Genomic DNA, 13174 nt, shown 5'->3' with positions numbered 1-13174 from the left:
TCTGAATGGCAAGGTGGTGAGGATCTTCACGGACAACACCTCCACGATGTTCTACATCGGGAAGCAGGGGGTACTTGATCCTCGGGGCTCTCCAAAAAGGTGCAGGACTTATGGCACTGGGCTGTCGGACAAGTGATGTTCATCCCCTTTCACCTGGCGGGAGTCAAGAACAGCAGCGCCGACGCCCTCAGCGGGTTGTTGCACTCCTGCCACAAATGGGAAATTCGGCAGGACCAGGTGGACCGCATCTTCAAGTGAGGCAGGCCCCAGGTCGATCTGTTTTCGATGACGACGAACTCCAAATGCCAGAGTTGCCAACAGATTCCCCCAACCGAGGAGCCTGGGGGATGCGTTCTCCTTCCCGTTGTAAGGCCTGTTTCTTTACGTGTTCCTGCCGTTGCTTCTCCTGCTAAGAGTCATCAACACACTCAAAACAGTGCCGATGCAGGATGATGCTCATCGCCCCAGCATGGCTGAGGTAGATTTGGTACCTGGACCCGCTCAGCCTGTCAGCGCCCCCTCCTGTCACAATGCCAGTGGATCTTACCAGGGAAGGAGGCGTTATCCTGCATCACAACCCAGGATCGCTGAACCTGAGGGCTTGGCTCCTGCAGCCCTAGAGTTTGGCGGATACGAGTTGCTCGCGGACTATCGAGGTGCATCTGGCGGCTATCTACCACTACACCAGGTCTTCAGGAAGATCTTCTCTTTGGTCCCACCGTCTCGTCAAGGAGTTCCTCAAAGGACTGTTTCGATCTTTCCCGCCGGTGAAGGCTCCTGCCCCAGCATGGGAACTCAACATGGTGCTAACGAGGTTCATGCGGGCCACCTTTAAGCCTATGCATCAGGCACCTCTCGTTCCTGTCATGGAAAACAGCTTTCCTTGTGGCCATCACCTCTGCCAGGAGGGTGGGTGAGATCCGGGCCCTATTCTGCAATCAGCCGTATCTGGCTTTTCACGAGTCGAGGGTGGTGCTGCAGACGCACCCCTCTTTCATGCCGAAGGTTCAGTCGGAATTCCACCTCAACGATCCTTTGGTGTGGGTTTTTCCCCAAAGCCTTAGTCACTGGCTGAAATGGCCTTGCACTCGCTGGACCTTGCTCGTGCCCTGAAGTTCTACGTGACAAGCACAAAAGAGTTTTCGGAAGACTTATCAACTGTTCGTGACTTTGGTCCTTGTGAACCATGGGAAGATTTTGTCCAAGGCTTCCATCTGGCTCCCCGGCTGTATCGTGCACTGTCATCGGTTGGCGAACCGACCACTGCCTGGCCGTCTGAGAGCCCACTCCACTAGAGTATTCGCTGTAACTACAGCGTTTCTGTCTGGTGTGCATATGCTAGACATCTGCAGGGCTGCTACTTGGAGGTCCATGCACACCTTCATGAAGTTCTACTGCGTTGACAGTAATTCCAGAGAGGAGTCCAGAGTAGGCCATGCAGTGCTACCCAACCTGTTCGCTTGAGCCGAGTCTGTTCCAGAGGTAAGAGTAATTGCTTCTGTTGAGCCTTGCTACCCCCCGTGGTTGTGTAATGTTTTACTGCTATGTATTCGTTATTCATGAGCATGTGAATCCATGCCGGAGAAGAAACAAGTTGCTTACCTGTAACTATTGTTCTCCAGGATGGGTCTGGCATGGATTCACATGCGAACCCTCCCTCCTACACATTTACGGCTCTTCTTGGTCATACTGGCACTTTACGTGCTTACCAAATCTGAAGATGGCTGCCAGAGGAGGGGCTTAGGGAGAGGAAGAGGATGGTCATTGGTTGGGAGCGCTATGACTCAGAGGACAGTGATTGGTTTAGAGGAGGAATACAGTTTGTAAGTGAAAGTGTTTTTTTTTTTTTTTTTTTTTTTTTTTTTTTAAACCGAGGATTCCCGGCCCGTTGACTGGGAATATTCATGAGCATGTGAATCCATGCCAGACCTATGCTGGAGAACAATAGTTACAGGTACGTAACTTGTTCCTTAGTCCATCAGGTCCAGTGTGGCACCTGCATCCATGATCAGTGTTGAGCACCTGTTTCCAGGAAGACAGTCAGCTGGATAAGGTTTGAATGGTTGTCTGTTCGCATATGTAGATGTCACTGGCCCTCCTGGGGGCTGGCCAAACGGTGATTGGCATTTTGTATTTCTAGCTCTTCGAGCTGTCATGCTTATGGGGGTCAAGACGGGCATTCCAGGACCCTCTCTTCAGGATAAATGCGAGTACTCTCTCTGGGAATATTCAAGGTTAGTGATCCCTGTATTTTCTTTCAGACCACAGCCATGCAGCGCCATCTGTTATCTATAGGGTGAAGGATGGTTAAACGGAAGGCTAACTCCCCTATTTCACCTGTGGTGGGCCCCTAAGAGGTTTATAAATTGAGCCCACCCAAGAAGTTAATGTTTTAATAAATGAAATTGAAGGGCTATTATATGACCTAGATCGGACGGAACCAGATTTATTCTGCCCAGATTATTGTTAACTCTAATTGTGTCATTCTGGATGATGGCTGTAAGGTCATGGGTGCAATTGAGGAATGCGATGAGAAGGAAGCTGCCTGCATCAGGGGTAGGGATGGGCCCCAAAATTCTTCCGGTAATCTTAGGCAAGCCATAGTGGATCCACCAGCAAACTTCAATGTAGAAAATGTAACGGGCCAGGAAGGAGGGATAAATTACCTTCCCCCCGGTTCATTGACTGAAACAATTGTGGTCCACTGGCCTGAGGGAGGGCAGTGTAATTGAAGTACACCCCCATGTCGCTCATTCTAAAGATTCGGTTAATCTTGCGTCCAAGCTTGAATCTAGTCCTGTGTAGGCTCAATTACATCTACTATCTCGCTTCCTAATGCAGTGGGAGAAAATTTTCTTAATGTGGGATTAACAGGGGGGTACATTGATTCTGATATTTGTGGAACCCTTATTATTGCCCCCGAAGTTACCGTACACAATAGTCTCCCCTCTAGGTATAGCTGAAATGATCCTTCACACACTGGTAAGGTTTGTGACTTATTTATTGTCATGAAACGGGATCATAAGTACACCCCACCAGCATTGTCCCCAACTCCTTCTGGAGCCCGGAGCCCTACTAACATTCTCATTCTAAATTACACGCCCTGCATTGTACATAAGCAGAATGCTAGAAATCTCCCTTTTCTCTATAAAGCAACACAGTTAAATGGAGCACAAAATGTGGATGACCTGATGAGCCCTTATACAACAAGTAACACAACTTGATGAGACCTTATACAATAAATAACACAAAACATCTTAGGAGTACACATTCTCTAAATTATAGTAACAACTGAAATAACTAACAATATTCATACACCAGAAAAATGAATGTAACACACTGGAAGATATAATACAGCATTGCTACACCAAAGGTGACATCTGAAAATAAAACGTGATCAACTAAGCACGAGGTTTGAATGTAGAGTAGATCTACAACACCTTACAGCAGGGTTATTCAACTTAGTCTTTTAAATAGGATGGTCTCACACATTTTCTAATGGGCACTTCCCTTCTAATAGAAAGTTCCCTTTTATGAATCTTACAAGGTTACTTGCTCTAACTCGATCATTCACTATTCCCATCTTGTGCAATTCTCTAGGCTTCCTTATGAATTGACATACTCTATTAACGTTACACACTCGTCCATCTGACATTTTCTTTTTTTTTACGCAATATTTTTTATTGAAATATCATATAATCATGAAAACATCCAATACATTCATGTGGAAGAAAATTAGGAACAATTAAAAGTAATCAACCCAGCGATATTTCATTTTCCTCATTATAAATTCATCAAACCATCTAATTCATCAATAACTGGTGTCTTTTGAAAGAGATTTAACCAAGCTGACCACTTTTAAGCAGAACGCTCGAGAGAGAAAAAAAAAAGCAGTCCATACTATCCACCAATATACGGGGTTTTGCGCTTCCAGACAAAGCGACATATTTCCCTCTGAAGTCCCAAGAGTTCTCTATCAGGGATCATTATAGGAAGTGCCTGGAATGTATATAGAAGCCTGGGGAGTAAAACCATTTTGATAGCGCTTATCCGCCCCAACCAAGATTCAGCTAACTCGGACCTTTGTGGGTCTGCTGAAGGCCAATGTCCCTACACTATTAAAAGAAGCCAAAGAATCCCTAGGGAGATGTGGTGACTATCTCCCTAGGGATTCTTTGGCTTCTTTTAATAGTGTAGGGACATTGGCCTTCAGCAGACCCACAAAGGTCGGAGTTAGCTGAATTCCCAGATACCTAATGGAGGTGTTCGTCCACTTGAGGGAGCAGAGACTCTGCAGGGGTCTCAGAAGTTTCAGACCAGTTTAAACCCATTGATTTGGCCATGTTTATTGTAAATCCCGAGATCCTTCCGAATTGAGCAAGGAGGTCCATGGGGGGGGGGGGGGGCAGTGAGATTCGAGCTTCTTTAAAAAAACAGAGGGTGCCATCTGCGTATAATGCGACTTTGTGACATTGAGGGTTTTACATTCGGGAATCAATCTTCGGATTAAGACGGATATGCTGGGCTAAGGGTTCAATAGCAAGGGCAAAAACTAACAGATAGGGGACACCCCTGCCTAGTCCCTTTACCCAGCGGAATTTGGGCTGACCAATGTAAATTCATTCTAATTTGGGTTGAGGGAATCTGAAAGTTTGAAAGGATTAATTTGGAAAATTTCTGGCCAAATCCCAAACTTTTCAGCACTAAAATCAAATAATCCCAGGCCATGCTATCAAATGCCCTGTGGGCATCTAGGGATAAAAGGTACAACGGGCCCGGGATAGTGGAGGCAAGGGAAACCAGATCTACCGCCCTCTGGATATTATCGTGTGCCAAGTGCCCAAGGATAAATCCGGTCTGGTCTTTGTCTATGATAGCTGGGAGTACCTCACCTAGGCGGTGGGCTATAATTTTGCTAAATAGTTTTGCATCTGTGTTAAGTAGAGGGCGGTGTGAGGTACATTCTGTCGGGTCCTTCCCAGGTTTTAAGATTAGAGTAGTGAAGGAGGCTGCCATGGATCGAGTGACCGAACCAGTTTCTCACAAATGATTAAATATTTCCGTGAGATGAGGTGTAAGCTCGGGCGAGAAGACTTTATAGAATTTGTTGGTAAAGCCATAGGGGCCTAGGGCTTTTACCCAAGGGGAGGGTCTTAATAGCCAATTCCACTTCTTGTGTGGTTATCGGGGTTTCCAATGACTCTCGCAAGGCTTGAGGAATTTGTGGAAGATTTGCTCTAGCCAAGAAGTCTTTAGAGATCTGTGGATTCCCTAGGTGGGGGCGGTTTGTTTAAAAAAAAGTTTAACATGCAAAAGTTGGATGTACGGTAAGTTCCTAAGTAAACTGGGTAGATGGAAACTCAAACGATGAAGTAAATTATTCCGATCAGTGGTTTTACGGAACAGAGTAGTGCTGTAGCCAGTGTCCTTCTCAATTAGAAGATCAAGGAATGTAATTTTGTCTTTGGATATTTCGCTGGTAAACAATGTGTTGGTCAATGTTGTTGAGATATTCAAAAAAGTCATTGAATGTGGCTTCAGTACCTATCCAAATTACAAAAATGTCGCTATAACGCGACCACAAGTGTGTGTTTTGGCTCCATTCTTGAGTATATGATCTGTTTAAAATTTATGCATAAAGCAGTTCGCATAAAATGGTGCTATGGTGGCACCCATCGATGTACCGGAGATTTGTAAAAAGAACTTATTGCAATACTGGAAGTATGAGTTTTCTGCAATGAATTGAAGGAGAGTCGGTATAAATTCTTTTTGTGCACGAACTGCTGGCGTTTCCAGTAATAACCATTTGACGGATTCTATGCCCAGATCATGGGGTATGGATGTGTACAAACTCTTAACATCAATGGTAAACATCAGATGATCATGTTCGAAGGGTGTGGTGAGTTTCTTTAAAAAATGTGAGGTGTCTCTAATATAAGTGGAAGTTTTCCGTACTAGGGGTTGAAGGAAGAAATCGATATAGACTCCAAGCGGTTGGTTGATGCTATCCATGCCTGCGACTATCGGTCTTCCTGGTGGTTTAGCCAAATCTTTATGAATTTTGACTAATGTGTAGAAGTTCAGAATTCTGGGATGGGTATTGTTCAAGAATTTGCGGGTGTGTTCATTGATCCAGTCGATTTCCATGGCTTTGTCAAGTAGTGTTTCAAGATTCTGTTTGATAGACACGTTAGGGTCATGGTCCAAGGCTGCATAGATGGTTTGGTCTTGTAGTTGTCTGGTACATTCTATATCATAGTCGGTAGTGTTCATAATCACTAAGGCACCTCCTTTGTCAGCTGGACGTATGGTTATGTCCTTATCACAATAAAGGTCTCTTATGGTTTTCATCTCGTGGGGTTTCATGTTCTTATGTGGTGGAATTTTATAACTAATCCGCTCGAGGTCTCTGGTAACGAGTTTTTGGAAGATATCTATCGATGGTACTGAGATTGGTGGTATAAATCCACTCTTTGCTCTAAACTCTTGAAAGTCAGGAGCATCAGTAGTGCTCTCGTGGATATCTACTTCGAAAAAAACTTTACAAGTTTATAAGAAAACAAACTTAAAGTTCGATCTTGGTGTCGAACAATGCCGTGCTGTATGTGGGCACGAAACTTAATCCCTTTTGGAGTTTTCTCTTCGGTCTTACTCAATATTTTGTGGGATATGTTGATGACTAAGTTTTCTGTAATTGTAGTCTAGTTTGTGGCTTGTTTCTGAGGTTTCCTCATCCCCCAGTGGGTTCTTTTGGGCGAGCGCCTAAAAAAGCCAAAGTCGTGGGTGTTTGTGTAGAAGGGCTAGTCATACGAATAGAATCACCCGATGTCTGTTCTGCCGGGACGTCGGGGTCCCTTTGTGCTTCTGAGTCAGAGCTGGATGTATTATCAGATAAATATTTGTAGAGTTTTTTTTATGTGCTACTGGTCCATATTTTTCCATCCATGTATATACTTCTTCATTTATATAGTCGTAGGCGTCGCGTTTAAACTTCTTCTACTCTAACTAAGTCTTATAGTCTTCAAGTTTGGTATTGATGTCCGTTAGAATAATGTCATATCCTTCCTTGTGTCTTTGAGACCGCAGAGATGAGTAGCAAAGTCTCCCGCGACACCTTGTACGAAGGGGTGAAGGAGCTCCTTCAGGGGTCCAATCAGAAACCACGCAAGTTCTTGGAAACTGTGGAGCTACAGATCAGCCTGAAGAACTATGACCCCCAGAAGGACAAGCGTTTCTCAGGCACAGTCAGGCTAAAGGCTTGCCCTCGCCCCAAGTTCTCCGTTTGTGTCCTGGGAGACCAGCAGCATTGTGACGAGGCTAAGGCGGTCGACATGCCCCACATGGACATTGAGGCTCTGAAGAAACTTAACAAGAACAAAAAGATGGTGAAGAAACTAGCAAAGAAATATGATGCCTTCTTGGCCTCAGAGTCCTTGATTAAGCAGATTCCTCGTATCCTTGGACCTGGTCTGAACAAGGCTGGAAAATTCCCTTCGCTCTTGACCCATAATGAAAACATGGTTGCCAAAGTTGATGAAGTGAAGTCCACCATCAAGTTTCAGATGAAAAAGGTCCTCTGTCTTGCTGTTGCGGTTGGCCACGTGAAGATGACGGACGATGAGCTGGTGTACAACATCCACCTTGCCATTAATTTCCTGGTGTCACTGCTGAAAAAGAACTGGCAGAACGTGCGTGCTCTTTACATCAAGAGCACCATGGGGAAACCCCAGCGCCTGTACTAAATCCTGCAGTGATGAAAATAAAATTTTATAAAGCCTGAAAAAAAAAAAAAAAAAAAATAGAATAATGTCATATTCTTCTTTACCCAACGAACCTATGAGTTCTTTCTCGATATCCTGAATTTCGGTGTTGAGGGAAATCAAATTCTTTAACAGCTCTTGGATGGTCAATAGAATGAGGTCTACAGAGCACTTGTTCAGAATGGCTTCCCACTTGCGTACAAACTCTTTACTTTCCTTGCAAAGGGTTGGTCGTAGTTAAATGCGCAAACCTCTTGGAATGTGTTGGTTCTTAAAATAACGTCCCAGTGTGATCGCGTCCTTACGTAGTAAGTATTCAAGTTGTTCAATGCGTTTAGCCGGATCTTAAGTCGTGATTGCATGTATGCCAATGGTTGTTTCGCTGATCAGTTCGAGAATGGCAGCCGCCTCCTCGGTGGAAAACCCTAGGGTTTCTGCACACTTAGTTGAAAGCCCTTCGAAGATATCGAAGGACATATTTTCTTGTAACAATCTAATGTGAGTAAATGGTTTAAATCAATGTGTGCCTCTACAAACTACATTACCCATGTTGGGTTTAAATGTAGAGCGGCTGTGTGACTAGGTCAGCTATCTAGTCTCCGGCTTCACATGTTTTTCGAGTCAGGGTGTCTCCAGACTCATCGCGGCCAGCTCCTGTGAATATTAATTTCTAAAAACCTCATCTTTTTGCGAGACTTTCATTGATACTATATTCGAAGTGTATCTATAACAAGTGGTGGCCACTTATTTTCTTTCATTTCTCTTCTTTTCTAGCCACAAAATTCCCTGCACGTGTGTTCCCGTTATCGTCCTGTCTTGTCCATATTTTGTTTAGGTCTCCTCCCTCACCACCCCCCACCCCCACCTCTCTCATAACTCTTAATTGTGCCGCCTTATAGTATCTCCGGAAATGTGGGAAGGCCAGCCCTCCTTTATTCGTTGGGGCCGGAAGTGTAGTCCGGAAGTGTAGTCCTCGCCACCTTAGGAAGTTTCATTTTCCAAAAAAAAAAAAATATATATATAGTTCTGATCTTATCCATGAGTTGGAGATAGTTTGCCCCATATAGTTGTTCCCGCTTTTTAGTGAGGGTTATACCGAGATGAGTAATGCCTTCATTGGCTTGTTTTAGGTGGTGTTTGTTCTAATCTTCCAGTTATCCCGGTGTCTGCTGATAAATTCCGATTTTTGCTTATTTATCTTTAACCCTGGGGTCTCCCCAAAGTGTTGTAACTCTTTTATTAGGGACGGGCGACAAGCATATTGTCCGCAAACGCTATAATTTTATGTGCCCCACCCCGCCCCCATTTGTATTCACGTCAGTTGGGTTGATTCTCGTAACTTGGCTAGCAGTGGTTCTAGATATATAGCGTAGAGGAGTGGGGATAGTGGGCAGCCCTGTTTAGTTCCCCATCCCAATTCGACTCTATCCGTTACTATACCCTTTAATGCTATGCCTAGGGATGGCATTGCATAGTTCGCCCTTACAATACTTATATAAGTCTCACCTAGCCCCATATGTTTCATTGTCTTAAACAACACTGTCCATTCGATCCTGTCAAATGCTTTTTTGGCATCTAGCAAAACCAGAATCGGCGGGTTTTGTGTCATTCCCCTTTTTTCTTTGAGGTGGCAAATTCATCTGGCGTTGTCGAATGTTTGCCTAGTTGGTATGAAGCTGATTGGTCCTGTCCTATTACTTTCGTTAAGAGGTGAATTAATCTGTTGGCCAGTATTTTGGTGTAAAGTTTGGCATCCAGGTTTATTAGCGTTATTGGTCTATATGCCCCTGGCGTTGCCGGGTTTTTGCCTTGCTTATGGAACACTACTATTTTAGCTTCATTCATTGATGGTGTAATGTTTTTATTTGTCCTGAATGTGTTAAATAGTTTCCTTAGGATTGGGGTTGGGATGCTACTGTATTTTTTTTTTTTATAGAAGATCGCAGTGTAACCGTCTGGGCCTGGGGCTTTATTCTTTGGTAGGTTCCATATGATTTTTTGGACTTCCTCTTCCCTTATTGCCCGTTCCTCTTCCGTTATCTGTGGCATAGGTAGCCCTTTTAAGTATTCCTCATGTGATTTTTTTTTTTTTTTTTCTTCTTTTTTTCTCTGAGGGGTTATCAGAGGTGTATAGATTCTGGTACTATTCCCTGAATATCTCTCCTATCTCCTAATCCATCGTCTTCACCTGTCCCTGACTGTTTTGAAGCTTCATGGTTGTTTGCGTCCCCTTTTATTCCCTTAATTGCCTGGCTAGGTGTCTGTCAGCTTTATTGGCTTTCATATTGTGCCAATGCTTTAAATATAATAAAGCTTTCTTTGTTCCAAGTGCCTCTAGTTGCCCATGAACATGTCTCAATGCTTTCCTCAGTTTATTGTTTGGGGATTTTGCCATTTCCTTCTGTATGTCGCTCAGTTTTGCCTCCAATTCGTTTTCCCATCTCCATCTCTGCTGGTCTTTACCCGCCTTTAGGGCTATTAAGTTCCCCCTCATTACAGCCTTGAAGGCGTCCCATATCATTTTGTGGGAGACCTCCTCAGATTAATGTTCACACAAATATTGCGTTATCTGTACCCCTATTTGTTTGCTCTGTATTGGTTCATGTATTAGGTCATTGGGTAGTTACCATTTACATATTCCCCCCCACCCCCTCGTATTTCCCCATCTCCTGATAATCCACAACAGGGCGTGGTCTGATAGGGAGATTGTTCCTATCTCTACTTCGCTTATTTTCCCCACTAATCCTTTTGAAGCTCAGACAGATCTATTTGTGACATTGTTGTGTGTTCATGGGAATAGTGTGTGAACCCCTGTTCCTGCCCCCTTTTTGTCCTCCACATATCCTGGAGGGCCAAAGCGGTCATTTTTCTTCTCAGTACTTTGGAGGGGCTAACTTACCCTGTGTGCTGTTTCCACTCCTATCTTGTCCGGTACGCAAGCCATGTTAAAGTCTCTGGCTAGGATGATTTGCCACTCTAGCTGTGACGGGACTCCCCTCAGGTATCCATCTTGTCCCGTGTTTTGGGCATATGTTGATGCGAGCGTTACTGCCTGGCCCCCTATTTCTAGGTTTAGGAATATGTATCTTCCTTCCTTGTCTGATTCGCTGGCCTTGATTTCCGCTCCCACCCTATCGTGTATTGCCATTAGCACCCCTGCTTTTTTCTCCCCGGAGTTAGCTTGGTATATTTGTGTGAACCCTCTTATTTTGAGTTTCCCTTTGTCTTGCTTTCTTATGTGTGTCCTGATACAGGAGTATATTGATTTTCTCCCCCCCAATCCACCTCCCCCTTAGATGGTGTTCTACCTTTATTTCAACTGGGGCGTTTAGTCCCCTTACATTTAACTTGAGTATTTTAATGTCTGTCATTCCGGTTTAATTTGGCTTTCCTTCCCTTTTTTCTAAGTTCCCATACGTGGCGTTCCTCCCTCTGGTTCCCTCCCTTCCCCTGCCTTCCCCAACTTGACGATCATAGCTCCCCGCTTGTCCTCCCTCCCCCCCCAACTTCTCCCTGAGGAGGGTCCAGGTTCCTATGTGTGCTCGAACAAAGTGTCTGTCGCACCTGGCCCTCTAGTTTTCCCACAGATAACTGCGGGTGAGTCCTAAACCCCACTTGAAGTTCAAAGAAGCGCCCCCTTCTACCCCCCCCCCCCCCTCCTCGGGCCGCCTTCCTATTGTATGTTTTGCCTTACCCTCTTCCAGGGTGTCAGGGTTCCACACTACGGCTCATGTTTAAAACATTCTATTTGGGGGTGGAAGAGTGGTGGGCAGTCTAAGGATTATGTGGACAATTGCAAATGGGTTTTAGCTTGGTTGATGGTGACTTGGGAGTTTGGGATTCTTCCTTAAACTTTCTTTCGGGAAGCTTTTGTTTCCCCAGGGCAAGATGGAGGCACTGTTCAGCAGCTTTGATTGGCTCAGGCTGGAGGTGGGGTAGTTTGGAATTATTTACAGAATTCTGAACTGCCTTTCATTCTAGTTGTCAATTGAGCAGGTCGCAGTTTGTTTAGTTCCTGAAATCCAGGTTACATAATCCTTTTAGATTATAGAGAAATATTAGAAGTAGTTCCCTTTTGTGAATGCCATAGAGAAGCAAGTACTAATAATCCTCAGAAAAGAAACCTAAGAAGAGAACCTCAGTCAGCAGTACAGATGAAGCAAGCGAAGTGCACTGCAACTAATGTAAAATAACGTTGATTCCAGAAGTGTTTTGAAATTAAATTGTAAGTGTTTTTTAAAGGAACAGTTTCAAAACGTTGAGCATTTATGAAGCATCACATCACTTGACTCGTATATAAGGAATATATGTGAGCTCTAAGAAACGTCGGCGTCACGCACGTAGTGGCAGTGACTCGTTTCAGCAATTGAGGCGCACATAGTAATATACTAAGGCGTGCGGTCAGTGTTCGCTGCGTCAGTTTTCGCTGCGTTATACTAACGTATGGATAACAATTTCGATGAAAAGTTCGTAAAGGTTACTTTTCGTTCGTGTAATTTCTCCGCTATCGTCGCCGGGCTTTTGAGGAAAGGACCCTTGGACATCAGCGTACGTGCTGCGTATTCCTCTCAGTGAAGAGATTTGAATATTAAATCTCCAACAACTGCCAACGCAGTGAGCAGCAGCAGAGTTCTTTGAGTTAAATAGAAGTTCGGAGAAAAACTATCGTTTGAAGTAACAAACAAGTATGATTCAACGGCGCAGACCTGCGCCATGAAAAGGAATTCTTAAATATAGGAACACAAGTGGCGCTGGTTCGCGTAATGATAAAAAGGAACTAGATATGAGAAGTCAACGTGCAGTCCTGCACATGGCACTTACAAGGTAAAATAGAATTAAAGCAGCACAAACGCGCATCTTCAGGAAGGTTGGAGAAAGACTATTAAGGATTATAGAAGTTTTGAGGCAAGAGATAAAGACTCAGTTTCAAAAAACGAAACGTATATATGTCACAAGAAAAATTTAGTGCTGATGCAGAATCCGTAATTAAACAGACAACTTAAAGACATTTTAAGAGTGACAAAATACATTAGCAGTTGAAGCATTGAATCAAAAATACAGAAGCCTATCAGCACAGGAAGCCTAGGCTGCCGGTATTTAAGGGGAGTGGGTTGGAATAAGAGATCTGGAGCATATTTTGAGATATGCGAGCGGAGCAGTTAGTAACCTGTTGTAATTGACTTTTAGGTCTTCTACCCTACAGTCCATTCCAGACGAGGGCGCGCCAGAAGCAATCTGCATTTGTTATTTTTTCAACTTCCCCTTTCCCTTTGGGTTGCCAGCTTGATAGTTATATTAAATGTCATTGTTAAGCCAGCAGACTGGGGGGTGGGGGGAAGGGGAGTTGGAGGGGTCCGGTGGGCTATCACTCTTGCAGGAAATCTTAAGCTGGACCTGACGGAATGAAAGGCCCA

At 44.3% G+C, this 13174-nt stretch overlaps 1 protein-coding gene and 1 pseudogene across 4 annotated transcripts in view; both read left to right on the top strand.

Annotated features, from left to right (window-relative positions):
* Nucleotides 1-13174, top strand: part of ANKS3 (ankyrin repeat and sterile alpha motif domain containing 3) — a 590125-nt gene that overhangs the window by 101724 nt on the left and 475227 nt on the right. The window lies entirely within an intron of this gene.
* LOC138569157 (large ribosomal subunit protein uL1 pseudogene) lies at nt 7045-7765 on the top strand (annotated as a pseudogene).

The sequence above is a fragment of the Ambystoma mexicanum genome, chromosome 2q (assembly GCF_040938575.1).
Source record: "Ambystoma mexicanum isolate Mex_15411 chromosome 2q, UKY_AmexF1_1, whole genome shotgun sequence".
In the NCBI taxonomy this organism is placed as follows: domain Eukaryota; kingdom Metazoa; phylum Chordata; class Amphibia; order Caudata; family Ambystomatidae; genus Ambystoma; species Ambystoma mexicanum.
The sequence above is the reverse complement of the archived record's forward strand: the minus strand, read 5'-3'. Positions and strand labels throughout refer to the sequence as shown.